This window comes from Apteryx mantelli, chromosome Z (genome assembly GCF_036417845.1).
Source record: "Apteryx mantelli isolate bAptMan1 chromosome Z, bAptMan1.hap1, whole genome shotgun sequence".
Lineage (NCBI taxonomy): Eukaryota > Metazoa > Chordata > Aves > Apterygiformes > Apterygidae > Apteryx > Apteryx mantelli.
This window is the reverse complement of record NC_090020.1, coordinates 56,970,875-56,996,631: the sequence shown is the minus strand read 5'-3', so window position 1 is coordinate 56,996,631 and position 25,757 is coordinate 56,970,875. Positions and strand designations below refer to the sequence as shown.

Genomic DNA, 25,757 nt, shown 5'->3' with positions numbered 1-25,757 from the left:
GAGATCTTCTGTTACAGCCACGTTCCTCTCTTTTTCACTGTCTTTGCCTTCTTTATTACCCCTTTCTTGAACAGAATGCTCCATCTTGGCCAACTATATGTGGAGTCTCTCATTTGCTCATTAGTAGAGAAAAAATGATGGGACCCAATGTTCTTGATCTAATTCTTTTTTCAATCTCGCACCCTGAACTGCACTTACAACCACAGCCTACACCACTCTCACCCTTTGTGCAACGTGTGCAACAAGTATAGATAAGGAAGCTTGCTAACACTGATAGAGCCACCATCCATGATGTTTTGTCAGCTGTCTAGATAAGAGCAAAGTTCCCAATGTGAAGGTATTTTTCTATAGCAATAGGTGCTACTACAGTATAGTCATATGCAAACATTGCTCCATGCACAGATTCAAGGAACACCCACCTTCCAGCACCTCTATATAGGACAAGGTGTCCACAGACTTGCTGTGGTCATATGTTCCTGCACCTCCGCCAAAATTTTCTCCTACTGTCTTCTCATCCACCCGTAACAGACATTATTTGCTGTGTCAACTTATGTCAAATCCTACAATTTGTGTATCTGCCAGTCTAGTCTACTTTTGCACCTACATCATTTTATCATAAGCATTCACTTCCTTCCCGCACAGTCTAGGACTCAGAGCAGAGAAGGTGAGTGCAAGAAAAGACAGTTTTCCGTGACATCTCTTCTAATATAACTCTGTTGGAGCCTATGCTATATTGCTGTCTGAAAATGGCACAGTTTAGTCTCAGAGTTTAAGGATGACTTGCTGTAAAAGCTTTGTTGAGCATGTGTGTGTGTGTGCGCGCAATGTTATGCTCTCCCCTTCCTTCTCACAATATTTATACCTTGGTCAAATGTTGATGGGCTTGTATGAGAAGAGGGAAAGGCTCTAGAGCTTCTCTGCAAAATGACTTTAAGCTTTTAACACGGGAAAACAGTATTTTCTTCACAGTTAGTAAGAGAGATGAGGTATTTGGCCTAAATTGGTGAAAACCATTTTTCCTTGCTCCAGATTGGCAAACAATTTTGGACAACAGGAAACTCCTAGTGGTGATTTAGATATGCAGGTATACATGATGTAACACAAAGGTGATAACTAATAATCACTTTCTTTCCAAGTGCAGGGTAATTTAGGTCTGTGAAACAAATTTTTCAAATAAGCATGACAACTTTTACATACCTTTTAGTGTGTTTTATTGCCAGCTTAGCTCACTCTGATCACACACCTTTTCAGAATAACAGAAAATACTGTTGACAGACAACTCTCAAATGCAGTCAATATGAAGTTATACAATCATCTGGTGTAAACAATCCTGTTAGGCACTATCAAAATAAGTTACTAAATTACGAAAAGTTTGCAAAATTATAGCATAAACACTAAATGCCAGTCTTAAAGATAATCTAATCTTTATTAACAGTAAATGTAATCTAATTTAGTCATTTTCTTTAACCTTTAGAACACTAGGAGGTTGCTAAATCAGCTATGTGGACAAGATAGCTTCTTAGAAGTCTGCAGATCAAGAAATGGTATTACATGTATCAATAACAGCAGCAAAGCCATTAGAAACTTTGTGTCACAATATTGAAAAAAATTGGGGAATGCTTTACCTGAAATGTAGATCTCTAAAAATGAATACATATGATTTATACAAATCCAGATCAAGATTCTCAAATCCCAAATTTGTGCATTCTTAGCAGGTAGTTAGACATCACTACAATTATGGTCCCTACCTTTATTCATATTTTATCTTAATAATAAAAACATTATAGATTATTTGAGCAGTTATAAGCTTAAAAGACAGAAGCTGAGTGTAACTTAAGCCAGAAGTGATATTTTTAGTATGCAAATTTACCTGTCGCAAAATGACAGGAATTGTTTGGACTGTAAAGAACTGAAAATACTTCTGTAAACATATCCTACAATCACAATGTTCTTTATAAGAGTGGTCTTATTGCTATACAGAGTTGCCATTTTTAAGTTTCAGAAAATAGGTCTATCAAACAAAAAACTAGATGCTTTTTCAACTGCATGTTGTAAAAATACTTCCCTGGAACTCAGATATGCAACAGACAACTTTTAAAGAGTTACATCAGCAGTGTCAGTACTGACTTGACATTAATAAGTACACATCATACTGGAGTTAGTTACATTATGATCACTAATACTGTACACTATGGTCCGTTTGCAGGAGCTGGGGTTGTCCACTAAGAGACAGGCCATCCAACCTGTAAGAGAATAGTTGATGACGCTCTATCTTTTCTGCCAAAAGTTCTCTCCGTTCTTTGATGTTTGATAGTAAGTTATAGGAGACGTTCCCCAAATGCTACTGTACGAACAGAATGCTGAAGGCCATCACTACACAGCATACAGCTACGTATGGACTCTTCCGTTCACCTGGGCAGGGGAAAAAAAAAAATCAAACAAAACAATTCAGGCATTACTAAACAATTCTAGGCTGATTCTAGCATAACATGGTAACTATCACACTTCAAAATAATATTCAATAGTTATAGCTGATTACAACTACAGTTGTATACTGGGGAAGAAGATGCATGGGAGTGGGAAAATTAAGATATAGGATAGGATATATTGCTTCATTAAAATTCTCCTTGGCACTGAGAGAGTCAGGAGGCAGGCATCAGAAAGCTGATCAAGTCACCAAATCTTTTCCTGGCTCTGTTCCCAGTTTTGGTTACAGGCAGAGGCTGTTCAAAAGCTGTTCCATGTCAGCTGAGATGTGTAACTCAACGCTGTCTGGCCATGATTGCTGCTATATGCAGCATGCGTCTTCTACGCATGGTAGGAGCCTGCTAACTGGCTGGGGACCTCACAGCTGCCCAGATGCCTGCTTTTTTTCATTGCTAGCGAGACATAACACTGTTAGCATGTGCAGAGAATCTGGTCCCCAGATTTTTAAGTTAGTGATAAAAATGAGCTACAGAATTGCAAAAGTTACACAGACGCATCATTTCTGACTCTTTCAAATTGCTTAGTGGTGTAGTTATCCACAGTAGATGATGGATAAAGGTAAATTTACTCAGTTAACAGACTTATGTTCTGCAGCAGAGGCGTTCAAGAAAGATCTGTTCCTGCCTGTTTGATCCAAAACAAAATATTACATAGGTCGCTTGCTCACCAAGTAAGCTATGAAAAGAATGAACCTTAGTTAGGGAACTGGAACACAATCGCAGCAACATAAGTTCTGTTAACCTGACTGCTACCTATTTACATGGGCATTTCCTCCATTCAACTAGCAGTTGTTTTTACCCCTCTAGTTAAGCATTACTCTTTGTGAATCCATAACTTCTGTCTCTTTAGAGAGCAGAAAGATAGCTTCCTCTACTGGATGGTAGTTCCAGCCTACAAAACTGTCAGGAAGCGTTAACACAGCAATGATTCCCTGAAGTAAGCAAATCCCTGTTCTGAAGCATTCGAGGTATAAAGACAGCATCGGAGCTGTTTGCTTTAAACAAAGTTCCATTTCCTTTCTCTGTGCATGGCCTTCCATCTTACTATAAACTACCTTTTCCGAGATGCAGTTTCCAGAAAAGTATTACAGAAGAAAACCTGCCAAGGCTCCCAACTCCAGCATTAAGGTGTAATCCTCAGAAAAAGAGGCTCTTTCACTAGCAGCACTTTCAAATACAGGAGTAACAAACTTCCCACAGCAAAAGAAAAATAAAATACTTGTAGTGACACCTCCCATAAGTAGGGGTGCCTGTCGCAGTGACATTACAAGATGTTGTCATCATCTGGCATATATTTAATTAAACTTCAAATAACTGAATGAATTAATGTCTGTAGTTTCACATCTGTTTAAAATAAATTTTTGAGGAAGTCCACCTCCTACAGTTTAGAGTATTACAATTTTCATATGGGTTTTACTTTCCTGCTCTTAATTTTCTTGAAAGAAAAATCACCATGTGGCAGGATTAAACATGGTTTTGCACAACTTCGTAAATATGTAACCACTTGCTGGTTATTAAAGTCTTATGCGCATGTGAAAAGGTTGTTTAAACATACTGGGTAAGTTAAATGCGAAGGAAGCCAGTAGGCATTCTCATTTTAAAAAGCCAGCACTTTTCTGCATGTCTTTGTGACTCTAACCCAAATAAAATCACAGGGATCATCTTCAAAGCCCACTTCCTATACTGAAGATACTGTGCTGTTTTACAAGGAAATGCACAGTAGGAATGTTAAGATGCTACCTCAGTTCTCAGACAATCTAAAAGAAAATCAAATTAGATCACACCAAACAAGTTGAAACAAAATTAATAAAATGTTTTATATGAAGAAGGGACAAGAGAAGCTTAGTATGGGGCACAATAGTACATGCATTACCTTGGATCCAACAAACACACAACTTCTCAAACTTACTAGATTAGAAGACATTAAATCAGTTATTAGAAACAGACTGTATTATAGATTAACTGCAGTTTTAAACTATATCAAGTTGACAGGGACCTCATAAAACCTTGTCTACTCTTTTAAATAGCTTGTAAAATGGTTTGCTGTACACAGTAAAAAGAAAAGATATGCTTGCACTTTGCTAAGTAAAAAGAAGATGGTAAGGTAAGGTTTACTTTTCAACTTTGAACAAACTCAAATGCAGCTCAGAATTATTTCTGACAGCTGTCACCTTGCCAGAATATTTCAATTACAATATTAAGACTGAACTTTTGGTTCTGCTATGTGTATTATCTAGATTGGACAAAATGTCTGCAATCATTATAACAACAGGTCTTCACAAAAAACTGTTTTCTGCATCAGCATCTTCTGACATGCTGAAAAAAAAGCTCTTTCCTTTCAAAACTGGGAAGGCAGAAAAGGGAGCCATACATTTTCCTGCACATTCAATGACAAACACTAATATCAAAAATTACAAGTACCATATTTCTGCTGTTCATTAACAATGCAATTTGAAGAACAGTGTTTTGATGATAGACTTGTAATTAAAAAATTTTTTTTTATATTCCTTAATGATAAGGCTGAGCTTCATTGTATATTTCCTCTTCCATTTAAAAATAAATTCGGAATAAGGATGAAAATAAATATGACTGTTAATAATATTATGGGAAAATGCCTAAAATCAGATATAGCTGGTCAGACTCCATATAGATGCTGCTTGGCAGCAGCAGCTTTAAGTAATTTAAAAGTATGTAGAAGATAACTAAAGAAAGGAGAGAAAAAAGATTTGTGATTAAATAGAACTTATTCATGCAGTAAAAAGTGCAAAAGATCTTTGCAAATGTAGCTACACAGATGTGAATTAACATTAAAAAAATGCAGGCTTCTGCAATACTGATAAACCCCCCCCTTCTGTCTTCACCAGATTTCATGGATGTGAAACCTGCATTTTTTTAAAATGATGTGTGAGTATGGTTTCCATTGCTACATAGAAACATTATCCTAATAAATAAGTATGCAATAGAAAAAGTATTGGTCTTAAAGTTTTCAAAAAAAAAAAAAATTACCAATCCTGGCGCATTTCCAGAATATGCCCAATAGTCTGTAAAGATAAAGAAATTCGTTAGGCTGTTGATTTAAGAAAAAACGAAGTCAATTTTGACTGATTCATTTTCTTCCTTCCACTTTTAAGCAGTGCAAGTAAACAGAATTTTTTCAACGCTGACACTATTCTCAACATCAGAAAACACTAGATGCCTGCATGGGGTACAGGCTATGAACTAAAAAAACAAAGAAGTACTCTTTCTTTGTCTACCAATTTTTTTCATGCAAGAACAAAGGTACATTTAGGCAGTCAGTGTTCCAAATTTAAAAATTTCATCTGGAATATTATTTTAAAAATAGGAAATGGAAAAGAATTAATCTTTGGATAGGTAATGGACAGAAGACCCAGAATTTCATGTTCTACATTCAAGTGGCCCCAGACAAAAAATTACGCAAATAAAAGAAAGAGAACTGGTAAAAGAATGGAATGGGAAATAACCATTGACAATATTTATATAAGATTTTAAAGCAAGTCTTCCTGCATGTACAAGAGATGGTAAATCTGAGTATTTTAAATGTAATGCTTTTTAGTATCTCTGTTGCATTTCCCTTAGTAGATAAAAAGTGCATTTTCTAGCAAAGCACACTTGTAGGTATATCTGGTTTTATAAAATACTTGTGTTGAAATAAGTTACAAAACAGTTCTCCAGATTTGGTTTTACATTTTACTGAGGTTTACCTTGCTAAAGTCTCTCTAATCCTGCCCCCCACCCAAGAGGTTAATTCTCACAGGTAAAATAACTAAGGAGAAAAGCAGGATTCAAGTATTCAGGGAACATACAAAGGAAGGTTGAGCAAGTATGCCACACAATTTCTCTTTGTAAATAAAATAATCTCATATTGACAGCTCAATATGAACAACAAAAGTGGTAGAGAACACTTTAGAAAAGGGTGTGTGTGTGTGTCTGTGTGTGGGGGTGTTACCAAAGAATCCTGCATTAGAAGCTATTTTTTTCAGCTATTCAAATTGTGGTCAAAGCTGTGTTGAGAGCTTGTCTACAGGATGGTTTCTTTTGTAGCCTGGCTGGTTGCAATGCAGGAAAAACATCTGGATTCATATAATTCATCAACTAAATATAGATTTATGAACTGTAACATAACAAGTTGTTTTCTCCTTCTCCTGATATGTTGTGATTAGCAGTAACTTCACTCTGTGTTATTTGTGGAACTGTATCTACGACCTGTTGTGATGGCAGTTCTCGAGGTGCTTTCTCAAAATGCTTTGAACCCATCTCCACACTCGTTTGATTGTCTTCCCTCTGTTGTTCTAGGGCTTTGGCAATAGCATATTTTTTTCTGATTTAAAGGCAGACATGCAGGTTTGGGCTGTTTGCTTCTGTGTACTTCAGCAGTTTGCTTATCTTGCATTTTGTTTTCGAAATTCTGTGTTACTTAAATATGTTTCTAGCTGCAGCTCCTTTATGGTTTTAGCTCACTTCAGTGTCTACCTTTTTCCATCTAGTGATCTCCCTTTAGTCATGACAGTATCATTTTTCACTTACTGGGAAGGGCTCGGGGCTCTGGTGTTGAATAGACCAAGTTCCTACTGCAGAAGAGCAAGAACAGCAGCTTTTGTAAGCTATTCTTCATTTCTAAATTTTTGTTTCTGAAATAAGGAACTGGTGTCAGGCAGGTCAGAACCAAGATTTCCAAAAGGCAGCAAGTGACTGAGGTTTTCTGAAGTGAAAGTAAAATGTTTTTTGACCAAAATATCTCTTGTTGACCAATTCATACCTAAAGTGTTCTAGCACTTGCATTTTTAGAAAAAATGTTTCCTTTTGTGTTTTAGATCTTTTTACCTCAAGTCCAGAGTATTTCTATATAGTCAAAACTCATTTTTCTGCTTTTATATAGCTCCACAATATTTATATAGCTCCACATTAATTCCTGCATGTAGATGATCACACTTTTCCAGGCTGAGAAGTTATACAGTGAAATAACCTAAGGACATCTATGCACTTTTAGAAGATGCATGCAAGTAAAAGGGTATTCACATACAAATCTTACAGAGCAAAATACACAGCTCCATAGTTCTATGTAAATGGTACTCAAGTATTGAAACAGTTATTCTCTGTAAAATTAAGATTTACAGATCGCATTCAGCAAAACCATCACAAAACTTCTATACCCCAGCAGCTCATGTTGTCATCTGTCAAAAGCTTGCCTAGGAAATCAAAAGAAACAGAACATTCCTGTCCTTTTCTTATGCATACTTAAATAATTTTATTTGTGAGAAAGAATATTATCATCTCCTTAAAGCAGTCTACAAATTCATACAGTTTGCCTCACAGCCTCAGCAAAGCTTTTTCTTTGCCATTTTGGGGTTTTTTTGCACTGTGTTATAATTGAAGTATTGCACATTGTTCCTAGCTCTCCAAAATCTTCCAAAAGTGCATTCTCTTGGTCTCTTGCAGCTGCTTAGGTGGAATTTAAAAAACAAACCCAGGGCTTTACTGCTTCATAAAAGCCAGTTAGCTTCATCAGCCATGGTAGGAGAGTCTCCAAATCTTGTGAGTTCAGGAATCAGAAGACAAGAGCTCTTTGCTGATGTCATTAAACCAACTAACTGAAGAGTCTTGGTGGAAATATTGACTTTTCCCCTTTTCATGTGGAAGGTACAAAACAGTGAGAATATGGGTTTCATCACCTGCCCTTACTGCAGTCAGCAACTTCAGATTTTAAAGTAATCATCGACACCGTGAGGTCTGACAGCCCTTCCTACACATAACAACAGCACCTTCTTAAGAGGCTTCACCTGCCATCAATATAGACCAGTAGATCTGTCTGTCCAAATTGTTAGCCTCTGAGCAATAGCGAACGGAGATCTGAAGCTTCTAAACAGCTATAAACACAACTTCTCGGTGCATCTGAAAGCTCACGTGGGTAGAATAGCCTGTGCAGGCCTTTTGCTCTCCTGACTTTTTCCATTACTGTTCATCTCAGGTCCACAGCATGTACCTATGCTCAAGTCTATAATGATCAAACCTGTTTGATCATTATAAAAATGCTGCTGCCTTGAATGAATCTGCTCCAAAATGACTCCTCCTGAAGCAACTACTCAAAGTAATTGTACTGTTCCTTATTCTTTCCTTTAATATTCATCCTCATCCTTGTTCTTCTGATGCAGGTGGAACATGTCAGTCTGGCTTGCAAACCTGAAATTTTCTGGCAGACACAACTCAAACGTGTGTGACTTGCCGTGTATTCCCAGTTTTCAGAACTAATTTAAAAGTGCTGATTGTGAAAGTGGCGTTGGTTATCTGGAGAAAAAAATAGCCCAAAAAAGGTGGGGGGGACCCAATAAAGCACGAAAGGATTAATAGGATTTTAATCTTTTTATGCAAGACTCAGAATGCTGCAAAATATAGCTGCCATGTGTTTACCAGGACAATCCCACTGCAATTGCTGCAGGGAGTGTGAGACATACCCTGCTGCAATGCTTAAGGCAAGTCAAAGGAAATGTCTGCTGCACAGAAGCTAACACATCTTTCTGGTTAGCAGTAAGGAGAAAGTTATGTTGTGGTATGCGTTCTCCTCTAGTGTTAGTATGAAACAGTAAATCTCCTCTTGCTTTGCTTAAATGCTGTTGCTCAGGACAAAGCACATGGAAACACTCAAGACACTTCAGGACTTCAGGGAATATGAAGGTTTAAAATTCTGTTTGGCTTGGTAGGAAAATACATAATATTTTGGCAGAAGTCCTTGGGATGAAGTGCAACACTATGAGGATGTGTGACATCACTTTGCAACACAGCTTCTCAACCAACAGAAACATGTTTCTTTACTTACTGTCTCAACAGATTTAAGTTTTTACCAAGTGTACTATTTACTTAGTCAGAAATATAGCTAATAACTCTTAACATTTCTCCTTTCTGTTACTTTAATATTTTATTGCTACTTTTTATGCTATTAATTTAGAGCAGGAATAATAAAGTAAGATCTTCTCTGTGGTAAGATGAAATATCACTAGAATTTATTTTATCCAGTATGTCTAGACATTTCCCTTTAAGCATGGAATATGGTAGTGAAGAGGGACACGGTTTTAACAGCGTATGAGTTCCATATAAATATCTACCATTCAGCAAACAAAGTTCATTGCTTCCATGCCAACGTTTTATTCTCCAGGACAAAGTAATCTATATCTATCTATCTAAAAAACAAAAATAAAAGAATATGTCCAACATCTAAATAAATACAAACGTACAGATCAAATGCCCAACTCCTACACTGTGTCAGCACACTTTGAAAACATTTTATGAAGAGACTTGAGACAGATTTGCCTCAAAAATAAACAGAGTAGCTCCAGATTAAAGGAAATATTTCTTGCCAAAAACAGCACTAAAATTTTAATCAGTAAAATAAATGTTCCTACTCCTTACTGTGTACACCTCATTGACTACTGTGTTATCTTCCATTAGCAAAAAAAAGCCAACCCCCAAAACCAAAAAAGCAAAAAACCCAGAAACAAAACCCCACAAACCCACAGTCCTTAATGAAATCATCCCTTCTTTCCATCTTCACTGTGATCAAAAGAAATCTCTCATGTCAATGGTAACCCTATAGCCTTATGAAAAAAGGACACAAACATTTTCATGTTAGTACTCCCAATGAAAAAAACTAGCGCCCTCTGGATATCTATATTGTAAGCCTCATGCTAAAAAAAAACCTTCCAAAAATGAATTACATGAAGATTTTTAGAAGACAAACCCTCAAAGTCCTTGCTATGGCAAGGATCGATTTAAAACTTGGTACTTTTTCTGAAACGCAAATGTAGAAGTGACAGGAGTTGCTGAGGGAGATAACATTTTATTTAACGGCAAATGATCTGGTAGAAAAAGAGGACAAGTTAAAGACTTAGAGGTCAAAAGCTTGTCCATCTTTTCCAGCTTTAATAAATTACCCCCTATTTTTATAAATATTATCTCCTTTACGTTGACCTCAGATGACTTTATTACTGAACTGCTACAGATGGCCTCAGTGGCTTCTAGGTCAAAATTGCCCAATCATTACTTTAAAAACAAAGCATTTAAATCACAGTCCTGCCTCCTGCTCATTGGATTCAATGCCAAGTCATATTCTTTTTAGCTCAAAGAAAACTGGTAAGCCAAGAAGTGAATGGGTATTAAAAGCGCAAGCGAGGCACAGATTTGGCCCTGTGGATCTTCCCATTCCCCATCACTCCCAAAATTCTGCTGCTGAGCAAGCTAGAGAAGAATCACTTTGCTGTTTTACAGCAGTATTGGTCCAACAACATTAACCATATTCCAAGGGAACTGGGAATGCAGAGGAGAAAAAGGTTGGTCATCTAGGGAAACAGACTTTAGGAATAAAAGTGAAAGATGTAGTTGCAGTGAAAAGAAACTTTCCAAAGCTTTTTACAAATTCCTGAATCTTGGAGAATGCAAAACAATGATTTTAAAAGAGACTATAGAGATAAGGATAGTGTTGCATATTTTTAAAAATATTTACCATTTTTTTTTAGTTACAGATTATTGCTGAAATCCTGTTTCAAACTTGTGCATCCAGAACATGTAGTTAGTAGAATAAAATGGCCTTTACTGTTAATTTTTTATACTCCAGCCTTAAGAATCAAAAATAACTGTAGTCAGAGCTGTATGTAGGGAAAAACTGTTTCCTTTCTGTTACTCATTTTATATCTTTAAATAAGCATCTAAGGAGAAAGCGAGTTGCAAGTCTAGAGAAATAACTCTAATAAGGCAACATTAGCTGGCATGTTATTTAATAAATGCTTACCATAAAATTGCACTAATTGCTTGTAAATACCTTAATGACTTCTACAAGAAGGCACAAAAGGAAGATTTTATCTCTGAAGATCAGAGAAATACAGTATCATTGACTTAATTTTTCAAATCTTAGGATAGTCCTACATAAAGGATTATAAAGCTTGTAATATCACACATTCTTAAAAGATACTATGACTAAAACATTGTAATTACAACTGAACAGTTTACGTATTTTTAAAAGTATCAGACAACATACCCAGTTTTATTTTTGTCCAGTAAGCTGGGAGCCAAAGATCTGATATAGGCACAGGTACATATTAGCAGCAAGATTACAGTCAGTAGGCTCTGAAAGTTGAAAATGGCAGACTAAGGAAGAAAATCAGAAAAAAAAAAATTACATCTTTGCAGTACAAAGTCTCCCTCACTGCATTAACTGGAGAAAATGATCCCTTAGACAATACCCATTAAAAGCAAAAGAAAGCCTATGCTGCCAATGAGCCAACATTAAACAGCCGTTATTTTGCCCACAACGGTGCAAGAATGAATTAGAGCTTTTCCTTCTGAATCCATCCCAAGAAGGGTAAAGAAATAGCAGGCAGAATGGTCACCTTACAACTCTGCTCCCAGGCACCTGTTCCAAGGCCAGTTTGTGGAAACCCATTAACAGCAGGCTGAGTTACAGAAAACAGATGTTCCTGCTCTGCCAAGAATAAGTGTAACTGCAAGCTGCATCAATAGAATATGGTAGTGGTGAACGTGGAGGGGAAGAATATTTGACAACTAAAGCAGTGGCAGCCAAGACCAAATAAATACGTAGAAGGACTGTTAGTATATTGCTTTATGAAGGTTACAGCCAAAATTCAACAGATCTGTAGGAATATATACAATTAACCCCCCCTTAACTATAGAAAGACAACCAATTAATTTTATTTTCAAATCATCTTTTGTTTTGAGATTTAAAATCCTCTTTGACATAAATACATTTTCTTCAAGCTGTTAATTATATGGAAAATGCTGGACAAATAGAGAAAAATGCTTAGGATAGAGAAGTAAAGAACTATTGTTTGAAAGCTAACTAATCTGCCTACTGGGTCTAAACAGGAACTGTTCTTGAGAATCTACTACTGTATCTGGCTATTTGCAGAATTTTAAAATATCAGTAAAATTCTGTGAATTATTTCATGGGATTATTTTACTTTACTAAAGCGTGAGATTTGTGTGGCCAAAGTGTTCTTTAGTCATCAAACTATAAACAACTACCACTGCTTACATGAAGCATATCTTTTCTAGAAATGTAAACGTTATAAGAGAGCAGGTGCTCACTTAAGAAAGGCTGTTATCTTCAAAACCCAAAGCAAAATTTGGAAAAGTCAGCTGATGTTCATTTTCTGCAAGTGTCACATCACTACTCTAATTAATAATACAGGAGCAACCTCTGTGGTCTTTTTTTTTTTTCAATAGGTTCACTGGAATTTTTAGAAGAAATATTTGTAAACTAGTCTTTGTGATTCTTAGTTTCTAATAACTAGTCCCAATCTGAGACTTAAGTTCCTTTTATAATGTGAAAATGATTCAGCCACACAAACTGTAGTTTTATTGTTTTTTACTTAGTGTTCCTCAACTGACATTTTGGTCAACTTAATAGCATCAGGTATTATGCTGAACATAATAGTACACTAGACAATTGCTTATTGGAAATTGCCTTATTTTCTCTTTGCACAGTTACCCTGATTTTCAGCTCCTACTTATTTTAACTCCAAAAAAGGCAAAGCAAATGGAATAAATTCACTGTTCATTCTGGGATTCTGCATTGCTGATGAATTCCTATCTAAATGCCTCATTTTTCATACTGCACAACCCAGATGGCTTTGTTATGTAGTACTAAGTGTAAATACTTCACACTTATGAAGGGATGTTACATTGCAGTTCCCTTCTTCAAGCAGAGAACTAAGTGGGATCTGTTAAGAGCACATCAGAGCTACCATTTCCAGAGCCAGAGGCACATCTCTGTTGAGCTGCTACATCGTGCACTTTCTTCCTATGCCACAAGATTCTAATCTTTTGAAGATCTAAGAATCAAAATTTTCTAAAAAATTAAGCAAAAAAATTTGATTCACAACACTGCACTAATAGCAAATTAGAAAGAAAACCAAACCCACCTTTGCTGACATGACAGTCTCCATGAGGCAATACTGGAACATGCATACAACTGCATGTATTAGGGCTAAGTACACAGAAAAATACATGCATACAACTGCATGTATTAGAGAGGGCTAAGTACACAGAAAAATTTAAATGTCTAGGTCAGTGTGGTCCAACAGGTCACCCTTGGGTGGGGAGCTAACCATTGAGAAGGAACAGCTTGCAGAGGCTCATGGAGCAACTGAACAACTGTCTCTGCAGCCTGAACGAGAAACGTGAGCATCCTGATAGTGCATACAATCAAGCACAGTGGGGAAAAGCCTCCCTCCCGCAGGGTTAGCTGCCTCAGAATGGAGGCAGAGTTCTCCCCTTTACTTCTCTCTCCAGCAGGAACAGGTTCACATCAGCCTCCTCTCTGCAGAAGCCCAATTCTCAAACCAGTTCCCTCCCTCCTTGTGCCCCATGACAGTAGTCTGGGAAGCAGACAAAAAAAAGGGGGGAGGGGATGAAAGGCTGATTACTAGGATGTAAAGAGAGATGAGGTAGACAGTGGATAAAGGCAATGAATAGATGGCAAATACACATAGCAGCTGACATGCAAGAAGGTTTCTGCTCTGAGGGAGAACATGGAGGGGGGACAGTACACAAGTGGAGTGGTGATCCACTATTCAAAGCCAGCCCTCAGGTCACCAAGGTGAGGATACCTGCTTTTCTCCCTAAGACATTAGCTAAATCATTAGTTTACTATTTTAGTTTAGCTAGCTAAGTTGTTGCGTCTGCTCTAGTGCCCTAAGTAATGGACAGATTAATGGCAATGGACAAAACACTGTTCATCACTCCCAGTGGCCTCTTGCCTTTGCAACAGGCACAAGTTTTTGTGCCTTCAGAAACCAGGGAATGCTCAAATCCCTAACAAAGTCAAATCTTGCCACCTATAAGAGGCAGCATCTCCTGGCTCCTGCAGGTCTAGCAACTTAACAGGGCTGGAATCAAGAGTGGCTGCCTCTCAGCAAAGCAAGCTACTCCCTAACAACTGATTAATTTGATCTGTCCTCCAGGAGAGACAGCTGCTCTCAACATCACACAGCACAGTGCCTGCCAGAGCTCAGTTCCCATGAATTCCTGCAAGGCATCTACTGCAGCTGCTTCCCAAAAAGGCTTGCGGTATAGGGTACTTAAATACACAAAAATGGCAGAATGGCACACTGCCCCATTTACCTCATCTTAAGCACTGATTGTAAATGTATACTCATGAAATGTTTTATTAATCAATCAATAGGGGCAGTATATACTACAAAGTTCTTTGTTGGACTTTTTATGTGTTTCCCTGATACATAGCTTAGGGCATTACTATAATTATGTATGCCTAAGGATTCCACTGAAAAGTGCTTTGAATTACTCATATAGTCACTCTAAAAGGACAGTCATGCATATTTAAAATTTGTTTACAATTTTAACCTGGAAATTAAAATTTATTTCTAGATTGGATTGCCTTAAATTTTGCATCTGAAATAATTCTTATAGCCCAGCTAAATTTATAGAAAAAGGCACTTTACATCCAACTGCTTGAACAGATGTAATTAAAAGCTGCTGTAAGTGTCATACATTTCTTGGGATCCTTTTCACAAATAGCTTAATATGTTAATGCAGGATTTCTAAAATGTAGTTAGTAATGTAGGTGGGTTGCAATTCTTTTGGTTAAACTAGGCTCCTCTGATCTAGAAGTAATGTACTGGAATTTTTCAGAATGAGTTAACTGGCTTAATGTAGATCCTGTGAACCTAAATCCTTTTATAAAAAAACTCTGGAACATGAAGAAGCTGATGCTGCCTTTTAGACTTTGTCTACATGCTGGTGAAAAGACAACTAACTTCCCAATGTTCTGACTGCAAATGCAGAAAACAATAAGCACTAGGATGTAATTCCGATTTTAGACAGTGAGTGTAAAGGGTGGCTTTCATTATATATGTTTGGATTTTCTACATCTGTATTTGGCACATTTCTGACATGGTGGAAACACCCTATTAGCTATATTCTATGTTACTTAAATAATTTTATATATATATATTTTTTTTTCATGTACTGTCTCCAATTATTTGGGGAACGCTATCACATCACCTTAAGCACTAAGGAGGTATTGTATTCAGCAGAGCTTGCAAGAGCAGGGGGTTTTTTTGTACATCTTTAGAAATTTAAGACCATGCATTCTGACATTAAGAGCTACATGGCCGAAGGCTCTTTTAAATCCTTCCCAAAATTATAACCTAAAAATGCCCCAATACTATTTCACTTGTCATATCATCCAGAACAGTCTTAGTAAAAATAATTCCATATAATACACAGAAACAAACACAGAATAAATATCCTCAAAAGTTCTTGAGTTCAGATTAGCAGTGATGGTATGTATTAGAAATACTTACGTTACTAGATGGTAGTTAGAAGAGCAACATTATAGCTTGAGACATTTGAATGTTTCCTACTTGATGCCTCACCTAAACCTTGTAGCAGTCTGCAAAGAGGACAATGAGGTGTATCAAAACCTCCAGACAAGACAGGGAATTCCAAGGAAGGAAAAGGCCTCCAGATCACCAGTTGCTTCTGGAAGACTAGATCAGTGGGTCTGCTACAACATAGTAACAGGAAATGGTTTGACAGCCCCGTTTTTTGGAATGGGGAGAGGGGGAAGGAAGAGCTTGGAGATGGAGTATGAAAGAGTCTTATTATTTAAGTTTTTAACATACTTCAACCAGTTTTGGTTTAGAGTGAGAAATTTCCCATGTAGCGAAAAAGGGAACCCTGCTGGGCCATAACATTTGCACAGCCCCTGGAACCTGATTATAGGCAATGTTATTAGTCCTGCAATTTAGTCAGCACATGATTTACTACACTTAAAAGGCAGCTCAGAGTTCTGGTTCTCAAGGACTCTTGTACTTCAGGAGAGCATCTTAACTCAATGAGCATGTGCTGAAAAGAAGGGCACACTCAGATGAGTGTCTAAATTTTAATGACACTGGGAGATGGGTATTCAGCCTCAGCAGACATAGCAATAACAGATGCACTGGTCCTAAACTTTTTTTCTGCAATGAAGATACAGTATTAGATTTTGGATATGACGGTATCTATCTCTGCACTTTTTATTTACATCTGGAACTGCATTTGCTCAATCTCTCTCATACATTCTCTGACTCAGATACAGTTTTTTTCTGCATGTTTGGAGAAAGCACAAAAAAATGTGAACCACTTAGTGAATTTAATGACGCAACACTTTGATAGTACTATAATAACTTGTAAGTTTTGATGCAACTCCACATGCAGGAAAGGCGTGTGGAATTTCCCCTTGCCTCATGTACTTTTGTTTAAAATAAACCACCTGTTTTCATGGTTCTAGGAAAAATGTATGGAAAATGTCTAGGAAAAAAAACCAAAAAACAAAGAAGAGCACATAAAGCCCCCACACTCTATTCTCATACTCTGCTGTCCTCCTGGGTTGGTAGAAGGCCTAAAACAAAAGCTTTGCCAGTTTATCTCAACAGACTTAACTCTGAAACCAAACCTTAATCTTCCCTAGATTGTCCATATTTACAAAACAATTATTCTATCACTGATAGCAGTGTGAGCATCATTTTGTCTGTTCTTGAAAAAAAGAGTCATTGCTGTGCCCAAGTTTTTAAACTTTGCCACACAGTTACTGTTGTAATCATTGATTTATTATGTGGGCAATATAGATAAAATATTGCGATATTCTAAAGAAACAATAAGCAAATGTATCTAACATGCTGCAGAATGTGGAGTCTTTCTAGAATAGCATTATTTTCTCTCCTCAATATTAGAAATTGATGGATGATTATGTTCTCTGGAGGCAAAGAAACAAACGCTAATATCTGATTGTTTAGTTGTATCTCTCCTGTTAAAATATGAGCAAAAGCTCATGTTGTAGTTAAACTGCAGTTAAGCACGAGCTGATAAAAATGTAAAAGCCTATATTAAAATAGTACAGCTCAGAGGTACTGTTCAAACCCCATCATAAAAAAGTAAAATCAATCTATATGAAACTTTAATGAAGAGGCCCTTAAAAGGCTAAAAGAGAAAATGCATTTTATCAGGCTTTCCATTAGGTACCGCAGTTCTTAATTTTCCAGTATAAGTCAGTTTTGGGGACTATAAAGTTGGAAAATCTAATGGAAATAAAATACGTAGGACTACTCCCAAGCTGAAGGTCAAAGTAATTGCTAAAAATTAATTAAAACATGCACATAATTATACATTTTTCCAACATATTCTGAAATAATTTATTTTTCCTGTCCAGCAGAACAGAATCTCATGCAAATGATTAGAAAATAAGCATTTGTAAAAGGGGCATGCTAATTTGAACTATAAGAAAAATACAAAGCTTGCCAATCTATTAAATTTAATGGGATCACTTGGCAAAACTACACTGAAGAACTAAGTGAGGGTTGTTAAAACAATACTGGTTCGTGCTTAATAAAAAGTATCTAAATACTGGTCTAGTTAGCACATTGGGTTGCTCCAGTATGAATTTGGTTTAAGTTTATCGCACATTCATTGCAATATTTAGTTTCCAAGGAGTTTAACTACAATTTTTAACACTCATTCACATCTCTTCCAGTGTATAACGGTTCTGTCTAACATACATTTTTTGCATTCATAAACAATTAGGTTAAGGCTCTATTCGAAAAACAGTGCATCTTTCCTCTAGACATTTATTGAAGAAACATGTTGTCTAATTACAGTGGCAAATACTGTGCATAGGAACTAATGGGTATGCTTTTCAGTCAACTGAAGACTAATACATCTGTTTAAATTATAACCAATCTTTTTAAACAATAAGACAACTCATTAACAAAATTAAACAGCTGTTGTCTTCCACAAAAACTCTCAACTGTAAAACACAATCTTTTTACTGTAATTTAAATCCATAGAATAGCATTGAAATGACATCCAGGTGACAATGTTGAAAGTTCATGCTCCCTTGAATTCTTTATTTTTTGCCCTGATACCTAGACAATAGCTTCAAAACTGCACTTTTAGTGTGACAGCTAGCAGATGAAGCATTTCCCCTAAAAATTTAGAAGAAAAAACAACAAAGAAAGCTTAAGCTTTCACTTATCTGGGTTAACGTAACACTTGGGTTTGTATGTCCAGGTCTTTATTCAATAAATACGGATTTATGTTAGATGCAGTGGTAAAAACTTTCTTTTCTTCCAGCTCTTCTTCTCAGATTATATATGGTTTGCAATTTTACAGAGATTATTTTCCCTCTCTTCTCCCATTACATAATAGGAGCTATTTCTATAATTCTCTTTTTAAGAGACTGAAACTAAGTATGTTATCCAGAGTAACAGGAAACGAATAGTAATTTCTGGAACTATAAATAGAGCGGGTGCTATTCATCCATTGCCACAGAGCTCTCTAAATGGACATAAATCTTGACTTCTAGCACTTTTGCCACTCCTCTGTTAAAAATCTGTACATTAGAGATTTCTAGGTGTACTGAAATGGAAGGAAAAAAATTGTCCCTGTACAAGAAAAAGACATCTCCTGTGATAAGTTCTGGCTTTTCTTGCTGTTCAATGAGAAAATATGGCTAATTATAAACATTGACTATCTTTGTGCTTTCTATAATTGAGCTGCACAGTTCCTGTCAAATTAGATAACTCTTGTGTCTCAAGTTGCATACCATATTGCTTAGTTTCTTTTTATCTCAAAATTACCAGAGAATCTGGTAAAGGAGTAGTAAAAATTTACTTTGTGAATAAAAGAGTTAACATGCCAGCAGATTTAGAATCAGATCATACCCTTCTCTAAAAAAATTAGTGTCTGAAAAGTCTGAGACGAAGAGCTGATTTGTAACAGAAGTGCTAAAGGAATTTGAAGATGGACACAGGATAAAGTCAAAATTCTCAAACAGGAAGATACTGAAATATTTTTGCTTTGTCATATTGGATATTTTGACAGAGGATATAGCTAATATTCTGTCAGCAGGTGTTTGATACCTTTAAGAAAATAATGTTACAGTGAAAGTTTTACTATTGTACCAAAATTGCAAGCAAGAATCAAAACCTATCTGAAGGTTGGCTCCCTAACACAAAAGAAAAGAAGCACATGACCTCTATTTGTCTGAATGTCTCACATCCCCACAAAAAAACCCAAAAACCTTCCACAAAGCTGATTTGCAGTCCCACACATCCTTACAAAATGCCTAAGAAGTTGCAGCATGCAGTAATGGGATAATATCTATTTTCTGTTCTAAAGGCAGAGTAAAAGGTATCTCTTATAACTTATCTAAGAATTAGAAGAATAAAAACATGTATACCATAACATTTATTTCTTCTTGATATTAGAACAATCTCTTTAAAACATGAGAAAAAAAATTATTTCTTTTGTCAGGAAGAAACATATTTAGTTAGTCAAGAAATAAGGAAAAACTCTCTTAAGCCTCTGATGTCCCTGGCTCTGGGCAGGCACCTACAGTGCTTCTGCAGGTCTCTTGTTTGGCAGAGTTCAGGTGCATAGTTTGAATTTTTAGCATGTGTAAAACAGGTAACGTTATTTTGCAAGATGCCAGATGGTTCCACCATCTATCCACACTTACAGAACTGAAACTGAAAATTTTTCATGGGTTTGAACACCATGCTCTGTGCACCAGCTGGAAAACATATCCCTCACTTGCAATGCTAGCTACTTGCAATGGGTGCACATGTTAACTAATGCTGTAGCCAATCATCAAAAAATAGTCAACATGACAATATCATTTTTTGTTTAACTCGGTAGAAAATCTACAGTCCATAATTAGCCCATTTTTATCAAATAGCCTGTGGCCATGTGATTTTTTTCCCCCCTCTTCATGTTACTATTGAATAAAATTTAGATGTTTAATAGTAGATTGCCAAAGATGTTTAGTAAGGCCTGTCTGGCACTCAGTGAGAACATGGTTTCTCACAACCGATTTCATTCCTGGACTGTACAGTTCTGTTGTAAAATTTGTGAAAGCAGACTGTTTGCATCCTACTCTTCCTACATCAGAGTAAGAGATGTATCTTGCAGTGATAAAAAAAAAAAAATCCTGTTTCATAATTATAGAAACAAAATATTGATAATACAAAATATTTTCATGTCTTCTCATACTGATACTATATACTGACACAGAAGTATCTATACTGAGTACATCAAGCAGTAATTCACAACATACTCATTCCCCAATAAGATTACTATTTAAATTTGTAGTTCCAGAATATCCCAGATTTATTAAGCACTAATACTAAAGTAGTAAACATCATACTTCTCTTCATCCCTACCTAGCCACACCGTCTCCTATTTCTCCTTTCATCTCTCCTTTTCAACACTCTGACAAGCTTGCTTTTCTGACAGCAGGAAAGGTAGATGGAAAGCAGATCCTCCTTACCTTCTCCTCAATTAGCAGTACTTCCTCCTATTCCTAGGGGCCTGCCAGACCTGCCATGGGGTCAACAAATCTCCAAGTCCTGGGAAGCGAGTAACTTATTGTATGATAGGTGGCAAAGAAGCATCTAGTATATTCTTGTATTACAGCTTCTACTTAGGGTAAAATCCTCAGACCCTCAGCAAGATCAGATTAGCAAGGGCTTTATCAGATGAAAAGTTTGTTACCGCAGCTGTAATTCCCTGATATGGTAACTGCTTCTTGTTCAGAAAATCTAATGGCGGCTGGTATTATAATATTTACCAAAAAAAGTTTTTCATCGCTACTCCAAAATGAAATCATAATACAAAGACATATATATGCCCATACATTAATCACGCCATAAGACTGTAAAACATACTAGGAGATATTTTTAATCCTATTATCTCTTTAGTCTGTTATAAAAACAATACTATTAGCAAATCGGAATCAGGATTGATTCTTCCTTGTAACTTAGAGCAAGCAAGAAACAAAACTTCGTACTTGAAAACCACTGAAAGCTCCTTTGTGGAATACTGCCTCAGATTCTGGTGTGTTTATATCTGAGAGCTTGGTTTGGATCAATATTTACTAATGAATGTTTTTAGAATTGCTTATATGGGCAATTCTTCCTTCTTTTATAAACACCATTTTAAGACAGCAACAAAAGTTGTGACAGGAATGTTTCTCCTCATGGAAAGTTCCCAAGCCAATTTTTCTGCAGCGATGTAGGGTTTGAGGACAGGACTAGCCAGAGGAGGAAGGGGAAGAAGTCATCTTTGCAAAGTTTTCTGCAATTCTTTATTTTCCTTATCACCATATTGCAATTACAGATATGAAACACAGCTAAAAGAAGTTTTTCCTAGATCATTGCATGTTGTCCAGCTGCAATTGCATGTTTTTGTTACAAAGGAAAGTGAAGACTTCCTTTCAGCGGATGAAAGGCTTGTCATGTTTAATTTTAATGTAAAGTTAGTTTAGTCTTCTTCCCATCCACCATACCATGTGTGGTACATTTTTCAATGCCAGCAGGAAAAGTTCTGTAGCATTTTCAGATAAAAAATTTCAAAAGTTAACAGATTAAACTGACACAGCAATTTATGGAAGCTAGTAAACAAGACATTTTCTGCTTCTAAATAAACTGCTGTTTTTTTTGCCACGTTTCCCAAGTAAAAGCAGCTATGTTATTATACTGCATCCATTCCATTTCCAGTAAGTTTTTGATCCATTGAGCAGCTTCTACCCCCTTTCAAAGTTAGTTTAAGTTAAAATAGTTCTTTGTTTTTTTATCCACTAGCAGTGGACATAAAAAACATAAAAAGCTGTGCCTTCCATCTGTCTTTCCTTTTGTGAAGGCACAGCTTCTATATATTCTGTTTGGAAGCAGCTGACCATCCAACTAGCACAAGTTTTAGCTTTAGTAAGGATGTGGTGAGAAAGACTGGGTAACAGTGGGAAGAAAAGCACCAAATCCTTTGGAAATTATCCTACAAAAATTATGCTATTCATAGAATAATTAGTTTGTCATGATTGCAGCTTATTTTCTTTGGACAAAAAGAACATACTAGAGGTGCACTTCTACTCTCTTTCTATTCAATGATAAAGACAGCAGAGGAAGTTTCCTATCTCAGAGTCAAGTATGGACTCAAAAGAAAGTGGGAAATGACTTCAGGATACTTTTATTCTCCATACAGAATTCCTCTAGAATGCAGCAAGCAAAGTGGCATACCTGTATTTTGGTCCCTATTTCAGCAGATCAATTAGTGCTTCTCATACCTTTCATTAACTACAGTTCATGACTATTAACCTCACGAGTTAGTAACTTATTTTCTGCAGAACCATGGCACCAGAGGTAGCACCATGGACGGTCCAAGGTCCAGTATATAGCATTAGGATCAGGGTTTCTCTGAAGAAAACTGAACTCCATAAGACTGCCAGGTCTCATTTTCATCTACCCTTCTTCTGCAAGTCTAGAAACTTTTTGGAACTGAACCATCAGACAGTTCAAGACATACGTATCTTTTAATACATATGCGGTAAGTATAAAAGGATTCAGTGGAAGTACATCACTGGTGATGAATAACCTGTCAAAGACAACGAGAATGCTAATCTTAAAATGAATTCTGTGGTGAAGAGCAAACTAAGTAAAAACCTTTATTCGTACAGAGAAAGGCTTTCTTAACTTATCTTAACTATTTATTTGTTTTCCTTTTTAACCTTAACATTATGAACCTGCACTGTTCATATAAGGATCTCAGCCTTAATTGAAAGATTATTTCATAACACAGCTTTAACTGTGACCCAAATACAAATCCTTCATTTGTCTTCTCAGGATGTAGGAGGGGAAAAAAGGGAGAAGTCACAGAGAACAAATGACAACACGAGTAGGCCAAATCCATGTACATCATTCATACTTTTTCATTGGGAAATGTACCCAGACCTCTGATGCTACTCTCCAAAAAAACAATGACAGGTGTTAAGTCAGGATCTAGCTTACTGGTTAAGAAGCAAGATGCTAGTTAACTATGTAAAATAACATGCCCATTAAATGAGGAGGTAAGAAAAGACAGAAATACTATTCTGACAGAATAGGACACACCACAGGTCAGAGCTAAGGCTACTGTCCCACGGAAAACCCAGATTACATTGGCTGAGATAGAAAACGGGGTAAGTTAGGAATGGAAAAAAGGGGTAAAGGGAGTGTAGGTATGTCCGGTTACGTTCACTGCTGAACAAGCTTGGTGGAGGTTTTTTGGCCAGGCCGGGGCCGCCTCCTTCTCCCGGGCGGGCCGCGGGGCCGGTGCTCCCCTCCCGCCGCGGCAAGGTCCTCCGCTCCCCGCGCGCTCAGCGCGGCCCGGCGGCTCCCGCGCCTCACGGGCGGCCGCAGGGCCCGGGAAGCGCCGTCGGGCAGAAGAACGGCGGCTCCCAGCCCTGGGGCCGGCAGGGCCCGCAGGGAAGGGGCCGAAGCGCGCCCCGCCACCACCCCGTAGGTACCAGAGAGAAGGGCCGGGCCCCCCGCCCAACGGCCGCTCGCAGGCTTACCATTGCGACCCGCTCCCGGCCACATCACACTTCCGGAGCGCGGCGGGCGGGCGGAAGCGCGCCTGCAGCGCGCCGTCCTATTGGTAGGGGAGGGGCCAGCGCGGGATTGACAGCCGCCCGAGGCAGCGCCGCGCGCCCTGATTGGGCGGAGCGGCCGGAGGGAGGCGGGACGACGAGGCGGAAGCGTACTAACGGCAGCGGGCCGCACCTGCTTCTCATTGGCTGCTGCGCGGCCTCCGGGGAGCACGGCATTTCGGGAAGGCGGAAGCAGCGCGCGGTGAGGGGGGCCCGGAGCGCGCCCCGCCCCAGTGGCGGCGGGCAGCGGGAGGGGCAGAAGGGCGAGGGACGTGACCGTCCCGCCGTGGGGGGCGGGGGAGCAGTGCCGTTCCCTGGGCTGGGGGGAGCGGCCCCCCTGCCGTGCGGCCTAGCGCTGCACCGGGAGCCGCCGAGCCCGTGGGGCGCCGGGAGGCACACGGTTAAAGCTGCCTCTGCTCGAAAACAGGAGTTCTGTTTTCTTTAATTAATTAGTGTTTTCGGTTCGCAAAGGGCCGCGGCTAAGGCCGGGGCTGTCGCGGCCCGGGCTTCCTGCCTGGCCGTGGCAGCGGTTGGCCTCGGGGGAGCTGGCTGGCAGAGCCGTTCAAGCGTTGAGGAGCCGCGGCGGGTGCTGCCTCGCCTCGCGGCCGGGAGGTGCGAAGCAGCCCGCCAGTCCCCAAGGCACTTAGCCTCGGCCTAGGTGCTAGGCCTCGGTCATCGTGTGGGGCTGCGTGGTGTGCCATGACCTTTGCTTCTTGGTTTTATGTTGTGGGTTTTTTTGTTTGTTTGTTTGTTTTTAAAGCTACTTAACAGTGAAATGTGAAGGGCATAAACAATCTCTCATGCTTAACCCCCTTCAGGAAATAGTTTAGACAAGGCAGAAAGGGAGTGGGATGAGTAGTTTGCTTCTTGGTCTTCTTTCAGCTCAAGTTTGGTCTCTGTATTTTTGTTCCGTTTCCTTATTCTCCCTTTATAGAGGTTTTCTTTCTTCTTTCCTGTTCTATACTGCACTTACCACATAAAGCCAAGTTGAAAATGCTTGGATAAAGGTAATATATTTCCTTGTTATGGCTGCAATATATTTCTATGTGTAATTGTTAAAGATGCAAAATTATTAAAATTGCCAAATGTTCTATGTTGTTGGCCCCATATGCTCACACATAAGAGAAAAAAGCCTGTTAAACTGTAAAGCCTGTGATGACTCTTGCATCTGGCTTTTTTAGCAGTAGGTTTAGTCAGGACTACATGTGTTATGATCAATTCTGGGGAAGTTTAGGAACATTAGAATTATTTTATATTTACAATAATGTGCCTAAGTCTTGCTGTCATGACCAATTTTTGTTCAGAAGTTTTATGAACGACTTGTTTCTCCTTTTTAAAGTATACTTTATCTTACAGATCTTGAAAAGCATCACCCCTTTCAAAAATGATGGCTTTGTTTGGGATCTCTTTGTCATTACATACCTTTCAACACTAGGGTCAAATTGTTTGTTTTGGTCTATTGAGTACAGTGCAGATTTTGCTTTTTTTCTTGGCAAGGGGAAATAAAACTTTTTCATCCTACCAGAAGAAGTGGGAATAGCACTTGATGCATTTCCAGAAGTTGCTGTAGGAGGTTGCAGGGCAATAAGGGTATATATGTAAAACACGTTTGCGTAGGGGAGTCAAGGTAATACTGTATTACAGCTTCCTATTTTGTTAGTGAATTACATTCACCAGATCGGTTTCTTTTATTCATGTGTCATGGTGATTTTGGATGAAAAGTGGAATTTAATTAAAATAGTCTTAATAACCTTATTTAGTATAATGTGTATAACAATTTAATTGTT

At 38.0% G+C, this 25,757-nt stretch overlaps 1 protein-coding gene and 1 long non-coding RNA gene across 8 annotated transcripts in view; one reads left to right on the top strand and one right to left on the bottom strand.

Annotated features, from left to right (window-relative positions):
• Positions 1 to 2,329: 2,329 nt before the first annotated feature.
• Positions 2,330 to 23,957, bottom strand: LOC136995406 (uncharacterized). The gene is made up of 4 exons (XR_010886988.1): positions 23,896 to 23,957; positions 20,839 to 20,917; positions 11,530 to 11,639; positions 2,330 to 2,412 (listed from the first exon to the last, which is right to left on the bottom strand). It is a non-coding gene; the product is annotated as an uncharacterized lncRNA (long non-coding RNA).
• A 187-nt stretch (positions 23,958 to 24,144) lies between these two features.
• XRCC4 (X-ray repair cross complementing 4) overlaps positions 24,145 to 25,757 on the top strand; it is a 196,245-nt gene continuing 194,632 nt past the window's right edge. For 3 of the 7 annotated variants that reach the window (XR_010886987.1, XM_067316290.1, XM_067316285.1), the window contains exon 1: positions 24,286 to 24,977. The gene's annotated coding sequence lies outside the window, so the exon portion shown is untranslated. Of the gene's footprint in view, positions 24,173 to 24,285; positions 24,978 to 25,757 lie in introns of those variants that run through there. The other 4 variants (XM_067316289.1, XM_067316287.1, XM_067316286.1 and 1 more) reach the window with 3 other exon arrangements.